Below are 18,172 nucleotides of genomic sequence, written 5' to 3'. Positions count from 1 at the left end.
AGCGTTCCGCCTCCTTTAGGCGTATGGAACAGCTCTTTGTTAGCTTTGGTAACCGCGCCAAAGGGCATCCGGTCACGAAGCAGAGACTCTCTAAGTGGATAGTGGATGCTGTTATGCTGGCGTACTCTTCTTTGGGCCTACAATGCCCCATTGGAGTACGAGCCCATTATACTAGAGGCATCGCCTCGTCATGGGCTTGGTCTAGCGGTGTGTCCATTACAGCGATTTGTGCGGCGGCCGACTAGGCCTCGCCGTCCACATTTGCTAGGTTTTATAACCTGGATGTACCGGCCTTACAGGCCAGGGTCCTCTCTGCTTAGGTGAGCGTAAATGCATACGTTGTGGAAACAATCCTGACAGAGAATTCTTGACCGCGAGGCGCTCAAGCTCTCTGGTGGGTTCCTTGCATACTTCGGTCCTGGAAGTACTGAGTATGTAAGAGTTACATGGAGTCTATGAGTTTAGCTCGCTTTAGCTCAGAGTACACTATTGCACTTCCCTATGGGCATTAAATGCTCATGGAGGTCTATTATGCAGTCGTTCCTCTTCCTTAGCACGACATGATTGAATTGTCGCGCAATAGTCGTGCAGTTTCACTGCGTGATTGAATAAGACTTCAGTTCAGGAGAAAAAAGGCTTTTTCCAATAGCGTCTTTAACAAGATACTCGTTCCATATCTCAGGGAACCGAGGTTACGAAAGTAACTGAGTACGTTCTTGTGATTAATAAAATGAAAGTCAGCAGCTACTGGCACTCGGAGAGTCAACAAAAACACATACAGGCAACACTACAGGTGCATCTCAGAAAATTAGAATATGGTGAAAAAATTAATTTTGTCTTGTAACTTATTTTAAAACATTTCAAAAGTTTTATTTTTGTTTTAACTTGATGATTAGAGTTTACAGCTCATGAAAGTCAAATATTTATGGAGCTTATAATATGACAAAACTATTTGAATTTGAATTGTGTATATTTGAATTATTGACAAGTGTCATTTAACAAAACCGAATATCATGTGGCATTTAACATAGTTCTGAATTATAATTTTTTTAAACTTGAATAATGAACATTTGAAATTTAACACAATTGATTTTTTATGGCAGTTTTTTAATCGACTGTATTTTCAAACAGTGGATTTTTTGTTCTGAATTCTTTGACTGAAAATATCCAGTTTAAAAAAAAAAAACTATGAAATGACCAAAGTAACAAAGGCTACCATCAGTAACACACTAAGCCGCCAGGGACTCAAATCCTGCAGTGCCAGACGTGTCCCCCTACTTAAGCCAGTACATGTCCGGGCCCATCTGAAGTTTGCTAGAGAGCATTTGGATGATCCAGAAGAGGATTGGGAGAATGTCATATGGTCAGATGAAACCAAAATAGAACTTTTTGGTAAAAACTCAACTCTGGAGGAGAAAGAATGCTGAGTTGCATCCAAAGACCACCATACCTACTGTGAAGCATGGGGGTGGAAACATCATGCTTTGGGGCTGTTTTTCTGCAAAGGGACCAGGACGACTGAAAGAATGAATGGGGCCATGTATCGTGAGATTTTGAGTGAAAGCCTCCTTCCATCAGCAAGGGCATTGAAGATGAAACGTGGCTGGGTCTTTCAGCATGACAATGATCCCAAACACACCGCCCGGGCAACGAAGGAGTGGCTTCGTAAGAAGCATTTCAAGGTCTTGGAGTGGCCTAGCCAGTCTCCAGATCTCAACCCCATAGAAAATCTTTGAAGGGAGTTGAAAGTCCGTGTTGCCCAGCGACAGCCCCAAAACATCACTGCTCTAGAGGAGATCTGCATGGAGGAAAGGGCCAAAATACCAGGAACAGTGTGTGAAAACCTTGTGAAGACTTACAGAAAATGTTTGACCTCTGTCATTGCCAACAAAGGGTATATAACAAAGTATTGAGATTAACTTTTGTTATTGACCAAATACTTATTTTCCACCATAATTTGCAAATAAATTCTTTAAAAATCAGACAATGTGATTTCCTGGATTCTTTCCCCCCATTCTGTCTCTCATAGTTGAAGTGTACCTATGATGAAAATGACAGGCCTCGCTCATCGTTTTAAGTGGGAGAACTTGCACAATTGGTGGCTGACTAAATACTTTTTTTCCCAACTGTATGTGTGACATTTCAGTTATGGTTCTAATAGTTGATAATGGTTTTGTAATATATAATGTTTTTGCCCGTTATGTTCACTTCATTGGGAAATAAAGACAGATTTTTGTTAACAAATAAAGTGTTTCTGAACATCAATGACATTCAAAACGGTGATAACTGAAACAGATATACAAAACACCATGTAATGTGTATAAAAATATTTATTGCAAACAGACCTAAGTAGTACACAGATAAGAACATCTGCATTCATATCCACCACTACCACCACCAAAGTGAACATAAAAGAACTATAAAATATGTACATGCATATGACACTGTTGTCATGTTCATGGGACTTGCACATTGCCTGACACTAGGGCAGCCAGTCTGTTTCTTGTGTCATTCCCAGAGGTTTCATTGCATGCCCTAGGTTCACGGGGAGGTTGGGGGTCATGCCTATCCATTACAATGTCTTCATCTGTAACCGGTGTGTCACCATTGTCCATACATTATGCAAAAAGGCACATGAACCAATTACCTGGGGTGCAAACGTGGGCTTCACTTCCAAAGCTCTGAAAAGCGTTGACCTCCACCTGGTCTTCATCATGCCGAATGCCCTTTCAATTATGCTGCGTCCCCTTGACTGATGATAATTAAATCGCTGCTGTTCTTGTCCATGCACTGGCTCCTTGAATGGGGTGATGAGGCAAATCAGAGTTTCCAAACAGTGATACCCACCATCACCCAGAAGGATGTAGCCCATTGGGGGATACCGTCTCGCGGTATAAAAACTGCTGTTTTTCATTATTCGTGTGTCATGGACAGACCCAGGGTACCCCACATAAATGTCCAGAAACCTGCCATTCGAGTCACATATTGCCTGCATGTTGACTGAGTAAAAGCCTTTATAATTCAAATAGTCTAATCTGTGATGCTGTGGTGGTTTTATCCGTATGTGGCTGCCATCGATTGCTCCAACCACATTGTGGAATGCAGGGGTTCCTGAAATGTTGACAAATCCCTGACCAACTGCAGGCAGGTCCACTGTTAGAGGGAAGTAGATTGTTCTCCTCAGATTGTCCCATATGTTCTGGGCCACTCTGGATGATGCGGTGAACTGTAGCCTTTGGTACATTAAAGACACGGGACACCACCCAATAAGAGAGTCCATGTGCCAGCCAATAGGTGTATATGAGTACTTTGAGCTCATTACCCCAGTCATGGTCCTGCTCCCTTTGCAAAAGCCTCTGTAAGCTGTGCATCACTGTTCTGCTGAGGCGGAAATCCTGCCTTAGCTCAGTCTCAACATCGAACCACATGTGCAGTATAGGCATGTTGGAGTTTATGGCACAGTATCTTGTTGGAGCACCAGTCTGGAAAAGAAAACCATTTCACCCCGTTAATGGGCTGAGTTGGAAAAAATGTTACCCCTTCAAACTACTTTAAACTGTTTACGTCTCCCCTTCCCCACAACAAAACACATGGTGACTAGAGTTGAATCCCTTCCCCAAGAACAAAGCACATAGCAGGGCTGGACTGGGACAAAAAAACTAAACTAAACATATAGCTAACAGTTATTACAAAATATCACTTATACACATAGATCTTTACTGGGTTCGTATTACAATATAATACAAGTTCATGTAATTTGCGCATGTCCAGCTCAGCTACTGTGTTGGTTAGTTCGGTTAACGTTAAATATAACATAACGTTGTTTGCAACCAATCCATACATACCATAAGCTGATCCACCAGCATTTGTAGGCGTTGTAGACCTCTTCTTCTCCCTTGATTTCTGCAATTTGTTGCAGACAATCGCAAAACCTCCCTAAAACTCACGCAATCGACATAAACACACTTGCAGACGGCATCTTGGAAGTTTGTGATCAACACTTGTCGCCTCTGGTGATGTAGCAGCCAGCTAGCGGCGATGTATGATGACGTAACCTAACCAAGTGGTGTCTCATTTCATAGGGGTATGTTTTCACCCCTAGCGCTTACCACTCGGTTTCGAGGGACAAGGGCTAGGGGTAAGACGACGGGGTAGGGGAAGGGGAAGGGGAAGGGGTAAGATAGAGAATTGGGATTCACCCTTAGACCTTTAGGTTAAGACAGGTTAAGACAAAGGTTAAGACATTTTAAACAAGCACTGTCAATACACATTTAGTTAAGCAAATGAAACAATACACATTTTAATGCAATAAAAGTGTGCACATTGAGAGACATAAACAGCAGTTGTTCATATTAACAACTTCTTTAACTTGAGTAAACGCTGCTAATACACATGTACATTTGTTAATAAAGTTAATCAAATGAAAGCATGCATGTTTTAAAGCTAGTGAATAAAAGGAAACAATCCACCCGCATGCCTCTGCTCAGAGATGGTGCCTGGATCAGTTGTGATCTGCGTCTCGTGCCGATGATGTCACTTCCAGGGAGGCATGCTCAGGCCTGTTGTACATGCCACCCGTCCCTTGACTCCACCCCCATGTCAAAACAGTGCCACAAAGTGAGACACGCAGAAACGTGAAGCGCAAAGTGGAAAACGGTATCGCAAGTTCAAACTTGACTGAAACGCAATATAAAAGCAGCGTTGCAAATAAATTAGTAGATATGGAAAAGATGCATTGCAAAATCATTGCTTTTGCTCTGTTTCATTTATATTTTGCAATTCTTTATTTTTATTTGCAAAACTTATTTTTTCTCGAAATACTTCATTTTATTTTGCAATTCTTTATTTTTGTTTACAAAAAGTACATAATTTTTTCTCAATACTTTAATTTTCGTTTGCAAAACTTTATTTTCTTTTGCAATACTTCAATTATCTTGCAAATATATGCGGCATTGTTTTGACTCCATACTATACAGCTTCAAGTTTTCAAGATGAAGAAGAAATTCGGAACATCAAATTCAATATTTAAAATTCAAAGCGCAGAAATTCATATCGTAAAGAAAGTAGGTCAGAGGTCATCCACAGGGAAGAGTAGATGATCTCCGAAAAGTCGAACGAAGCATTTACTGCGACCGACATGTTTTGTGTGGTCTCGGGCCAGACAGATAGTTACATGACACAGTAACATATGAGTTATATGAGTTATTTGCTATTTCTTATTTCATGGGACTAGCTATAGCGTAGTTTTCAGGTCAGACATAGTTAACGATGACATTTTACATGTAATTGTATTTTTAACTCGCAATCCAACTCGTACACACATACTCTGGATTTATTTTAATTTTTTTATTATCATTATTTATTTATTTATATCTCTGTAAAGCATTTTTGATGGATCATCCAATGTGAATTCTATTACATTTTAAATTATCTTCATGTTTTCAACACTACCTACATGAACTCAGTTCTATTGGCCGTTAATAATCTGCCCGGTTGAAGAGCCGTGGAAGCGGCAGGATTTTGGGTGCACGAGCACCGCTTGCGCACCTCCATCGAAACCACCTACTTCCCTGCTATTCACAATTTGAATAAAAGTTTTTATAAATGAGTTTTGTCTTCCTCATGCAAGAGATTTAATGCGGGTGTGGTTTGGGTCGGATAACGGGTTGGGTGTTCTGTCAATTACAGCAGGTGCGGGTCTCAAACAGGAGCCGTGCAGGACTCTGCCTCCAGATTCTATGTTGAGGGAACCACACATTTTTCACACGAGTTTAATGCAAACAAACCTGCGTGACCATAGCAATCTGGGATTATCAGAGATGGATTTATTAACATTTAATTTTGAATGAAAAGATTATTATATTAATTATTACAAATTGTAACATTATTGAATTATTTGAATCATAGGCCTAGGCTACCAGACTGTATTGCGCGCGATGTAGATGCAGCATTCGAATTAAGTTTATCATGAATATATTACATAAAGTACATAGAATAAAATAGGCCTACAAGAAAACATTTTTTATCCATCCGAAGTCCATTAACTGATCGTATTTTTCCATAACATTTGTTTATTATTATTATTGGTGGTTATATAGCCTACTGTAAATGCCGACATGACAATAAAGCTTTGATTATTATCAGAGGCGTCATGCCCATTGAAAGTGAGGGGACACGTGCCCCCTCAGATTTTTGAGCCAAGTGGATTTTGAATGCAGCTTCCAAAAGACAAAAAATAGCCAATTCATATTTTCTATATTTGAAACAATCACACCGGCGTGATTAGATCATTCAGTGCGTTATATCATCAGCTGCTAAATTCAAATCTGCATTCGCTGGCTGGCTCTGAGCCAGAGACAGACGCGTTTTTACAGCACTGCACATTATAACCAATCACACACAATTCTGTTGAGCTTATGAATGCTCAACTTTAATTGTACAGAATGACCAATCATTTAATTGTACAGAATGACCAATCAGAGGCATTCAGATCAGTCATCGCTAAAATGCTGGTGTTTTCTTCACTCGCTCGCTGACTGAACACCTCTTTCTGGCGAATTCTCTCATCAGAAACAACAAAGTGCAGATGTGTGTATGAATCTGTAAGTAAGATACTCATTTCACAGTGTAAACAGCTTCAGTGATTTTAATTGGAGTTTTTGAGAGTGCTTGAACTCTAGACTGTCAGTAAAAATGTTCTTTAATAATATAAATGTTCTTTGCTCTCTTTCTGTACAATTAAAGTGTTATGATAAGTAGCCTAACTTACAATGGTTTTAATATTCACAATAAATATAAAGTTTGTCTTATTAAAAACATGTTATGACATGACACCCATATCTGTACTGAAATAAACAGACAGGTTTTTATGCATAGTTAATAGACTACATTATTAGGCTACTTTGACCATTATAATCTAGGTGACAATCGAGCTATTTCAAGAGTTAATGCATAGTTATAGTTCATAGTTAATGAGTTTGGGAGTGTTTTGAATAACAACACCACCCCCCCCCCCCCCCACCCCCACTCGTGCCCCCTCAAAAATAATGAGTGCATGACGCCACTGATTATGATATATGACTTACGGGAATTTTTTATGGAAGTGCAGTTTAAAGGTTGAATTTAACATATTTAATTTTATTTCAGCTAATTAATAAACTATTATAAACATAGTGTTTCATTGAGGAATGAATAATTTGCGTAGTTTCATTTGTAAATGAAAACACAACGCTCTCATTCTCACATATGGGTGTAAATACAATAATAAAGTCAAAACTTCATTGGCATAATTGTCAGGCGCTTACAGTATTTGCAAAATATGGTAGCATATTAATAATACTAGCATAATTATACAGAACGTTAATTAGGTAACGCTCTACACGAACTGAAAGGGAAATAAGCATATATAACAATAAATATAAAAATATAACCCTAACCAGTTAATAATATAATTATAATATTATTATTAGCCTACAGTTTTATAATAATAATATACAAATATTAAATAAAAAGACACGATCAGTTAACAGATTTACAAGACTGTGGGATAGAGAAAAATATTTTATCCATCTCTGATAATCCCAGGTTCCTATGGTCACGCAGGTTTGTTTACACATTGAACTCTTTTTTTTATTGCAAATCAAACCATTACAATATTTGAGAATTAACATGGGGAATACGGACAACATCACATGTAAATATAAGGGCTACACAAATCAGCATAATATAACATCACAAAAAAACAAACCTTTACAGATACCTTACAACAGATTCAAGAATGTTGAATGTTTTAGAAGCCTTTGAATTCAAAGGTTTGGACACATTCTTAAAAGAAGTAAAATAGATTTTACATCAGATGAAAACATTCTAAAGTTAGGTTTACAATGAATAGTTCTGGCTTTAGGTGAAATTTACCCAGAAGACAAAGCAATAATACAGTATGTTCAAGATTGCTGTCTTTAGAATGAAAATCTGACAGGAAAATTATAGATTCTGATTTTGTTACAGCAGAAAGAAATTAACACGGTAACTTCTGACCACATTATACACATTAAACTCATGGCTACGCTCCAGACACGTAGATGCAGCCACCATCTTGGAACGGTATTTTTGACGTCATTCACCATACTGTAGGTTCGCACAGAGACGTTGAGCCATTCTGTGCATGATTGTGGCATCTTTCGAATATTCAGTGATTACTATGGTGAATGACATTAAGTATACCGATACAATATGGCGGACGGCTTATGTATAGCGGCCCATAGAAACAGTCACTAATGAGGCATCTAGTATATCTATGGTTTTTCCCTCCATAGACATACATATATATATATATATATATATATATATATATATATATATATATATATATGGTGGCCATGACATATTATCACACTCCCATGAGTTGTTGTGGCCATTACAAAGCTAGCCTAAGTGAATCGAACATGTCCCCTCCCGGTCGCAGTAAATGCTTCGTTCGACTTTTCGGAGATCATCTACTCTTCCCTGTGGATGACCTCTGACCTACTTTCTTTACGATATGAATTTCTGCGCTTTGAATTTTCAATATTGAATTTGATGTTACGAATTTCTTCTTCATCTTGAAAACTCGTAGCTGTATTTTTTAAAACTGGATATTTGCAGTCAAAGAATTCAGAACCAAAAATCTGCTGTTTGAAAATGCATGTTTATTAAAAAACTGCCATAAAAAAATAAATAAATAAATTGTGTTTAATTTCAAATGTTCATTATTCAAGTTCTAAAAAAATTATAATTCAGAACTATGTTAAATGCTACATAATATTCAGTTTTGTTAAATGACACTTGTCAATAATTCAAATTCAAATAGTTTTGTCATATAAGCTCCATAAAAATCCAGTATCTCAAAATATTAGAATATTTCCTAAGATCAATCAAAAAAAGGATTAGCAAAACAGAAAAGTTCAAGTTCTTTAAAGTATGTTGATTTCTGCACTCAATACTTGTTCGGGGCTCCTTTAGCACAAACTCCAGCATCAGTGAGGAATGGCATGGAAGCGATCAGCCTGTGGCTCTGCTGAGGCACTATTGAACCTTCAGCTCGGCTGTATTGTTGGATCGACTGTTTCTCATATTTCTCTTGAAAATATCCTATAGATTCCATATGGGATTCAGGTCGGGCATGTTGGCTGGCCAATCAAGCACAGTAATGTCATTGGCACTGTGGGTAGGTGCTAAAGTCCTGCTGGAAAAGGAAATCAGCATCTCCATAAAGCTTGTCAGCAGATGGAAGCATAACGTGCTCTAAAATCTCCTGGTAGACAGCTGCATTGACTCTGGACTTGATAAAACACAATGGACCAACACCAGCATACATCACGGCACCCCAAATCATCACTGACTTCAGAAACTTCACACTGGACTTTAAGCAGCTTGGATTCTGTGCCTCTCCAGTCTTCCTCCAGACTCCAGTCCTTGATTTCCAAATTAAAAACTAAATTTACTTTTATCTGAAAAGAGGACTTTGGACCACTGAGCAACAGTCCAGTTATTTTACTCTTTAGCTCATGTAAGATGCTTCTGATGATGTTTCTGGTTCAGAAGTGGCTTGGTAGCCCTTTTCCTGAAGACGTCTGAACGTGGTGACTCTTGATGCACTGACTCCAGCTTCAGTCCACTCCTTGTGAATCTCTCCCAAGTGTTTGAATCGGCTTTGCTTGTCAGTATTCTCAAGCTTGTGGTCATCCCTGTTGCTTGTGCACATTTTCCTTCCCAATTTCTTCCTTCCAGTCAACTTTGAATTGAATATGCTTTGATACAGCACTCTTAAATCCCCTTTCAGTAATGACCCACTGTGACTTACCCTCTTTGTGGAGGGTGACAATGATCGTCTTCTGGACCATTGCCAAGTCAGCAGTGTTCCCCATTATTGTGGTTTCAAAGAACAAGCGATACCCAGAATTTATACTGTATCGATGGTCATTTATTGAAACTCAAATGTAAATTTTTACTTTCATTAGCTGTAAGCTCTAATCATCAAAATTAAAACAAACAAACAAAAAAAACTTTTGAAGTGTTTTACTTTACATGTACTGAATCTAAAATATATGGAAGTTTCACTTTTTGAAATAAGTTACAAGACAAAATTAACTTTTTCACCATATTCTAATTTTCTGAGATGCACCTGTAAATGAATCCCGGTGTTTCCTAGTGATATATTAAGGTCTTATGAAGTGAAAAATTCAGTGTGTGCAAGAAACTGAACATTATTTACAACATTATTACCTGTAATCCAGAGCCTCAGGCAAACAGGGAAATCCAAATATTTTGCTCAAACTGGTTCTTTCAGACAGTTTGTTTCAATTAAGTGGTTCAAATAACTCATTTACAAGTTAATTTACAGAATCAAGCAATGATGTCACATATGACCATTATGAATGGCTGTGAATAGAAGATTTTCTAGGTTTTCATTAATAACTACTAGTAATGACTAGTAGTTTTACAACAGTGTTGTTACATCTTTCTTACGATATTATTACAGTACTCAGTATTCTACTGTGAAGATCATGGTAACCCACTAGTAATGACTCAAGTCTTATTAAATCTTAATTAATGTGCATGCTTTGATTTGTTTGTAAACTCTTTGTACCATTTACTGTTTGTAAATGTGTGCAGTTTATAAGTGGATGCTTTATATATCTGTCCTTAGCCAGTTTGTTATCTAGTAGTTTGTTTGGTTGGTTGGTTTTTCTGCTCCTCTACAGCTGTCCTTCTTTTAGGAACAGGTTTTGTTGTGGTAATAGTGAGATTTTTTTATTTTCTTTTTAACTAGAAGTTTGTGTGATGTTCTTTTGAACATATTCTTTTGGGTACAGTCAAAGCATTCCCTTAACATATCAACAGCCTCCAGCGACCACACGTAACAGTTAATGATCTGAGTTTGTTGGGTTTAAGTTTGTGTTTAGATGTCGTAATAAGGGATAACATGGCAGAATTAGACCTACCGAGCAGTGCATGGGAAAAAAGCCTGATAGCAATAGATGAGGCCAATTGCTTTTAGGATTTTCTTCATTTATGCAGTTAAAATGGAAATTATTCAATCTTCTGGCTTACAAGATATTCTGGTGTTTAACAAACGTCACCTGTTGTGACATGTTTATGGCACTCTACTACTGGAAACTTAGCTCATTACTTGTGCTCAAATATATATTAGTGCTGGACTATGATTAAAACTTTTTAATTGCGATTAATCACATGATTGTATGCGATTAATTGTGATTAATCACACAAAATTCAATAATGAATTCAAAAGTAGTGTATTGTGCACTTTTTTCATTTAAAAGTACTGCTATATGAACAAAAGTGCAATAGCATTTGGTTTGGAAACACTTTAAACAAATAAGGTGCTTTTTTTGGGGAAGTTGTGGCCTAATGGTTAGAGAGTCGGACTCGTAATCCAAAGGTTGCGGGTTCGAGTCTCGGGCTGGCAGGGATTGTAGGTGGGGGGAGTGAATGTCCAGCGCTCTCTCCACCCTCAATACCACGACTGAGGTGCCCTTGAGCAAGGCACCAAACCCCCAACTGCGCCCCGGGCGCCGCAGCATAAATGGCTGCCCACTGCTCCGGGTGTATGTTCACGGTGTGTGTGTGTTCACTGCTGTGTGTGTGCACGTTGGATGGGTTAAATGCAGAGCACGAATTCCGAGTATGGGTCACCATACTTGGCAGTATGTCACTTCACTTTTTAACAACAGTATTCCTTTCATATAGCAGTTCAAATATTTATTGTAAATCTCAACTTATAACTTTAATGTAATCAAATTAAACATAAAACCAAAGCTATTTGCCACTGCCAGGGCGTTAACGTTTTTATAGAGAATATTTGATAGTTTGTTATAGAAAAACAAGCTAAACGAGTCCAGAGCCTCGATCATAACATTATAACAGGCACCTTCCGAGTAGGTTTCTTTTAAGCCCGGTACACACCAAGATGATGGTCAGCTGTCGGCCAACGTCGGGCTGTCGGGAAGCATCTGTCGGGCTAGTTTGTTTGGTGTGTTCCACTCGTCAGGCTCACGTCTGTGGTAGTTTGCCCGATTCAACATGTTGAATCACCGTCGGACCGTCGGTGAGAGAGAGAACTATGATTGGATGTTCAGTTTAGCCGTTCAGTTTAGCTTAGCCTTTCCTGGCTCAGTTGGAAGAGGTGGGCCAGAGCGCGGTTCATTTGGTCTTGGGCGCGGTACGCATGTAGTGTGAGCGCTAACCGCGCCGGAGTGCAGAACCTCTGATACGTGCAGCATGATTGCGTGAACATTTCTGAGCGGCAAAAGTAATAGATCTGTAAAGTAATACATTGTGAGAGGGTCGTGTGTTACCACGTCCCAAATGACTCAAAATAATAAACTACAAAGTTAACAAAACGATGCACTCCACTGTGCTGAGCGAGAGCGCTTCACTGCTGTCTTCACGTGCTATCGGATATAATATATAGGCCTATAATATATATAAAGAAAAATGCTTCTTTTCCGTATTTCAATATTTGTTGCTCTGAAAAACTAACACATACTTTTAAGACATAAATAATGTAAGACATACCCTTTATTGGTGCTTTGTAAGAAAATAAAAGCCAAGAACATGAAAATGAATAGAATTCCCAGCAAGTGCCAGAAGTGGCTCATAATGCACTGAGAAATGCTAGTTTTAATTTATTAAGTTGTCGGAAATATGAATGCCCTCACACATGCATAAATGATGTATGAATACAAGGTTCTAAAGTATTGATGCAGTTTCATGAGAAATAGATGAAACTGGAGGCGATGATTAGGGCCAGCTGAAGCACATTCAATGGCCAATCAATCACACAGCATGCTGATCAGCACAAACCTCTTGACTACTTTCATTTATAAAAAAAAAAAATAAAAAAAATAAGATCAGCTTACCTTTCCTCCTTATCAATTGCAAATTCTTTGACTTGAATTTAGTGACAGGTCCTGTCCTGTCCTGAGTGCACAGAATGAATGGAAAAGAATAAAAAGATTGCATTATTTCTTCTTATTATTTCTTATCACCTCACTTGAGGGTAAATGTAGCGACCGTACTATGATTTTCAGACAGGGCAGAAATTGCCTCGTTTAGGAGAGGTGACATTGGCCCTTATCTTATACAACACACTCTTTTGCTGTGGGGTGTGCTTTTTTATTCACTTCTACCTGAATTGAAGTATAAAATTGCAGAAATGAGAACTGTGCCAGGCACATTGTTCACTTGTAAGTAAAATGGATTCTGGGCTCATGGCCAGAAACATAGTAAACAGACAGATCGCTGTTGCTTAATGTGGATGATTGTGACCGATGCCTGAACATGCAACTGTCTGCTGTCCAAGTGAGCATTTATTTGAACTTGTAGCACAACACTATAAAATATCCTAGTGTTCACTGAACAGTGACCTATTTGCTTTTCTTTATCTGAGGAACTGGTCAAGCACATGAGGCAGGTTCCTCTTTCGCTTCACGCTGTCACCATTCTTACTCTCTCGCATCAGCAAAGTGTTTCATCATCCAGCCAGAGATTCCTTCATCAGTGAACAACTCCATCATCTTCATCAGGATAAACAAACCATCACTAACTCTGCAGTTTTGTACACTGACCACTGCCCCTAAATGACTTGCCTTGCAATCTTCCACCAGGGTCTGGAAACATCTCTTCGGCTGCAATCGTCTGCCTACAAATGACACAATGGCATTTCATTCAGCTGTCCATGTGGGTTTCATATTGCATGAAATCGTGCCTCCATGACCCTTCTGCCCTGCAATCCTCATAAGCCAAATGCACCATTCACCCTCCGGAACCAGAAGCGAAACCCATGCAAGTGGAACTAACTGGGGCCCAGGTAAGAAAGCAGACAGACTGGCTAAACCAACCATCTGCTAGCCGCCTCATGTCACAGAAATCAGTTAATTCTCAGCACATACAGACTCTTTCACCTAGATATCACACTATAGAAACTGTGTCTGTTCCCTGAACTAGAAAATACAAAAAAACATCCAAACCAATTTAAGAGTAACAATTGAATTGATGTTCAACAAATAAACAATGTATACAATACAGTGAAACAAACGGTAAATCTTGGCTGATTTAATATCAGGTTCCTTTCTATGAAAGCGCTTTTTGTAAATGATATGATCATTGATCATAACCTAGATGTACCCTGTTTGACAGAAACCTGGCTAAAACCAGATGATTACATTATTTTAAACGAGTCTACCCCCTAAGATTACTGTTATAAACATGAGCCATGTCCAAAAGGTAGGGGAGGTGTTGCTACAATTTATAGCAATATTTTAAGTATTTATCAGAGGGCAGGCTTCAAGTATAACTCTGCAGTTTCCAGCAGGAATTGGCAGACAGGGAATTGTTTTATATAAATATTCAGGGGTGGAAAGAGTATGAACATATTTTACTCAAGTAAAAGTACCATTGCATTAATGAAATTTTACTTAAGTACAAGTAAAAGTAAAAAGTAGCTCATTTAAAATTTACTCAGAGTAAAAATTACTTAGTTACTTTTTAACAGTGGGAGGGACGCAAAAATTGGATAGGCCAAGGGTGTCAAACTCAGTTCCTGGAGGGCCACACGATTATTTGAAAACTACATGGTATGTGTGTTGGAGCAGGGTTGGAACTAAACTCGGCAGGGCTGCGACCCTCCGCGAACTGAGTTTGACACCCCTGGGATAGGCCTTTAAATCTCAAACTAGTTGTTTTTAATTAAAGGAATCAGTTATTTAGAATAATAAGACATTTGGGGTGTTACCAGGCAAATTAAATCAGTATCAACAAAAAAATCATCTTTGCAATGCAGAGGAAACACAGAAGCTCATCTGAAGTGGAATTTAGATGTATTTACACACTGTTTAATGCAGGACATGAATGCATTTAACCTGCAGTTACAAATGCGGAAATTATGTTTTGATATATTAAACATAAAATGTTGAATACTCATTTGAAATTATATATATATATATATATATATATATATATATATATATATATATATATATATATATATATATATATATACATAAAAAAAAAAAGATACTTTAAATGTGAAGTTAAAACCGCCAGTATTTGTCACCAAGTCACTGTTAATAAGTGAGTCATTGCGACTGAACCGAATAATTTAAACAGCTGATTCATTCAGGAACAAAACACATTCATGTTGCTCAGAGATTCAAAACAGTGCTGTGGCTGTGTTTGGGGTTATTTTTGTTGTCGAAATAGAGCAAAAACACTTGTCTAAAACACAAGTCTCTTAATTACATTCTTGTTTACTGAACTATTGTAAAAAAAAAACCTCTGTAAATATTATATATAATGTTAAACTTTCTCACTAAGACCTTCTTTGGATATAATATCATTTTATGAAATCTCTTTCTATAGGTCAGGTATATCACAGCTGTCCCTGAGTGTCATAATGCCTGCAGTTTTGGATGGTATTTTTAATATGTGTAGTCAGTACATCAGGTTTCCCTACACTGTGCGAGAACAGGCTGAAATAAAAATGCAATTTGCAGTAATGTCCGGTTTCCCAAATGTAATCGCTACAATTGACTGCTCTCATATTGATATAAGGGCTCCATATTAAAACAAATTTGTTTATGTTAATAGAAAGCATGTGTATTCTATTAATGTGCAAATCATATGTGACTCTAACATGACCCTCACAAACATGGTGGCAAGCTGGCCTGGCTCAGCACATGATTCCTTTTTTCTGACACAGCAGTGTAGGGAACAGAGTACAGGCAGGCACAGGACGTGATGGCTGGCTTCTCAGTGAGTTTAACTACATGTAGGCTATAAATTGTAGCCATTTGTTCTGATGTAGCTTATAATATATTATATTATAACCTGCAGGTGACAGTGGCTACGGCCTCAGACGCTGGCTCCTCAGCCCAGTTTTAAACCTGCAGAGCGCACAGGAAATGCACTACAACGAGGTCCAAGCTTGTGCGCGCACAGTTGTAGAGTGTGCCATCGGCCTCCTAAAATGCAGAAGGCGTGCTTTGGATATGCCTCAGGTGGACTTTTATACCACCCTGTAAACGTTTGCGAGATTATCAGGGCGTGTGGCATTTTACACAATGTGGCACTGAGGACCGGTATCCCTCTCCCTCCTGACCTCCCTCCCCCCCAGCATTATGACCCCGAGCCACAGCCCCCTGCTCGACACGAGGGATATCAACATGGTGCAAGAATCCATGAGAACGTCATGTGACATTTGTAAGGAAGACAAAAATCAAGGTTCACTTTTTAACTACATCTTTTAATAATTGTGCAATTTCTTGCAACACTTCTCTGATCTGCCGTAGCTCATCTGAAATTATGTTAATAGCATTTATTGTGTCTTGCTGTTGCTGCAGGATGGCGTCAGTGAGCACTCGACCACTTCTATATGTGCCGTGTCCACAAACCGCTGCTTAGAGACGGATGCCGTGCAGCTGCCGAGGACCTTTCACCGTTATTCTCCTCGCCGGGAAAGTCTTGTTCACCCACCACTTCAGATACAGGAATCCGTGACGCTTCATTAAAATATACAGCTGAAACACTGCTGGTTGTGAGGACTGATGGCTCTCAGACCTTTCATATATTAATGACCAGCAGTGCTTACTGTGTTCCCAGGTGGAGGGAGGGAGTGAGCCTGGAAAGTTTCATGAAACAGCATCAAAATAGTCTTAATATCACTGAACTCAAATATAGCTAGCCATATTATTTTTGACAGAGCCATTAGAGAGCATATCTATATATGTTTTATAATTTTAAGGCATTCTCTCTCCAGTTTCATTCTTTCCATATCATTTCACAGAAATGATGACCTGGTCCTTTACTGGTGTATCAGGAGCAGTGGTTTCTCTAGCAGTATCTAAATTAAAATTGTAACAGTTTTTACAATTTAGGTATCTTTGGAAAGAATACATTCTAGGCTTTACTATCCATCATCCGGAGTTGATAATGCTCAAAAAGATAAAACGTTATAGACACTGAAGTGCCTTGAAAAATGTTTTCCCACACAGAATGTTTTTTTAATTTCATATACAAATACATGAAATAAGTCCTGGAACAATCCAGAAAAGTAATGGGTTGAAAGCCATATGTCTCATGAGTTTATATTTCAAATTATAAGAAGATACCATGAAAAATTTGATTCTTGCAATAATTTTTTTGAGAATATTTCTAGTCCACACCCCCCCCCCCCCCACCTCCCCGTTTGAGGAAAAATAACCACCAAATGTATTGCAGAATTATACAAACTATTTTAGTCATTATACATATTCCTGCATCATTTTTCTATTATAAAATAATAGACATACAGTTGGGCAAAAAAGTATTTAGTCAGCCACCAATTGTGCAAGTTCTCCCACTTTAAAAGATGAAAGAGACCTGCAATTTTCATCATAGGTACACTTCAACCCTGAGAGACAGAATGGGGGGAAAGAATCCAGGAAATCACATTGTCTGATTTTTAATGAATTAATTGGTAAAGTCCTCGGTAAAATAAGTATTTGGTCACCTACAACCAGCAGCAGTGAATGATGAGGTATCATATCGATCACATATCGATCACACGTGCAGTATGGAGTACCTCAAGGCTTAGTGCTAAGGCCGTTACTTTTCACGTTACTTTAATTGTTACTTTTTCGCTTAACGTGTTACCCTTGGGAGATATCATCAGGAAACACAGTGTTAGCTTTCACTGTTATGCTGATGATACTCAGCTCTAAGTTTCTAGATAGATATTTCCCAGCGAAACATACCAAATTGAAAAACTGCATAATTTATATAAAAAACTGGATGAAGAGTAATTTCGTATTGCTAAATTCTGAAAAAACAGGTGTCAATTATTGGATCTAAAACCTCTGCATGTAATAACAACAAGATCTGGTGTAGGCGCCGATGACTGCTGCTGTTATTTTCTTTTCACTTACTTTCACTTTCGTACCTTGTAAATCCCTGACTAAAGGGGCGGTTTAACACTGGGGGTAGCACTGGGCACATAGCTAGACCCAGGGGGCGGGCTGTCATTGTCAGTGTCTATAACTTTTTATCTGTTTGAGCATTATCAACTCTGGATGGTGGATAGTAATGCCTAGAGTGTCTTCTTTCCAAAGATACCTAATTTGTTTGTGTAGCACAC

This window comes from Barbus barbus (assembly GCF_936440315.1).
Source record: "Barbus barbus genome assembly, chromosome: 33".
NCBI lineage: Eukaryota > Metazoa > Chordata > Actinopteri > Cypriniformes > Cyprinidae > Barbus > Barbus barbus.
Note: the sequence above shows the minus strand (reverse complement) of the source record.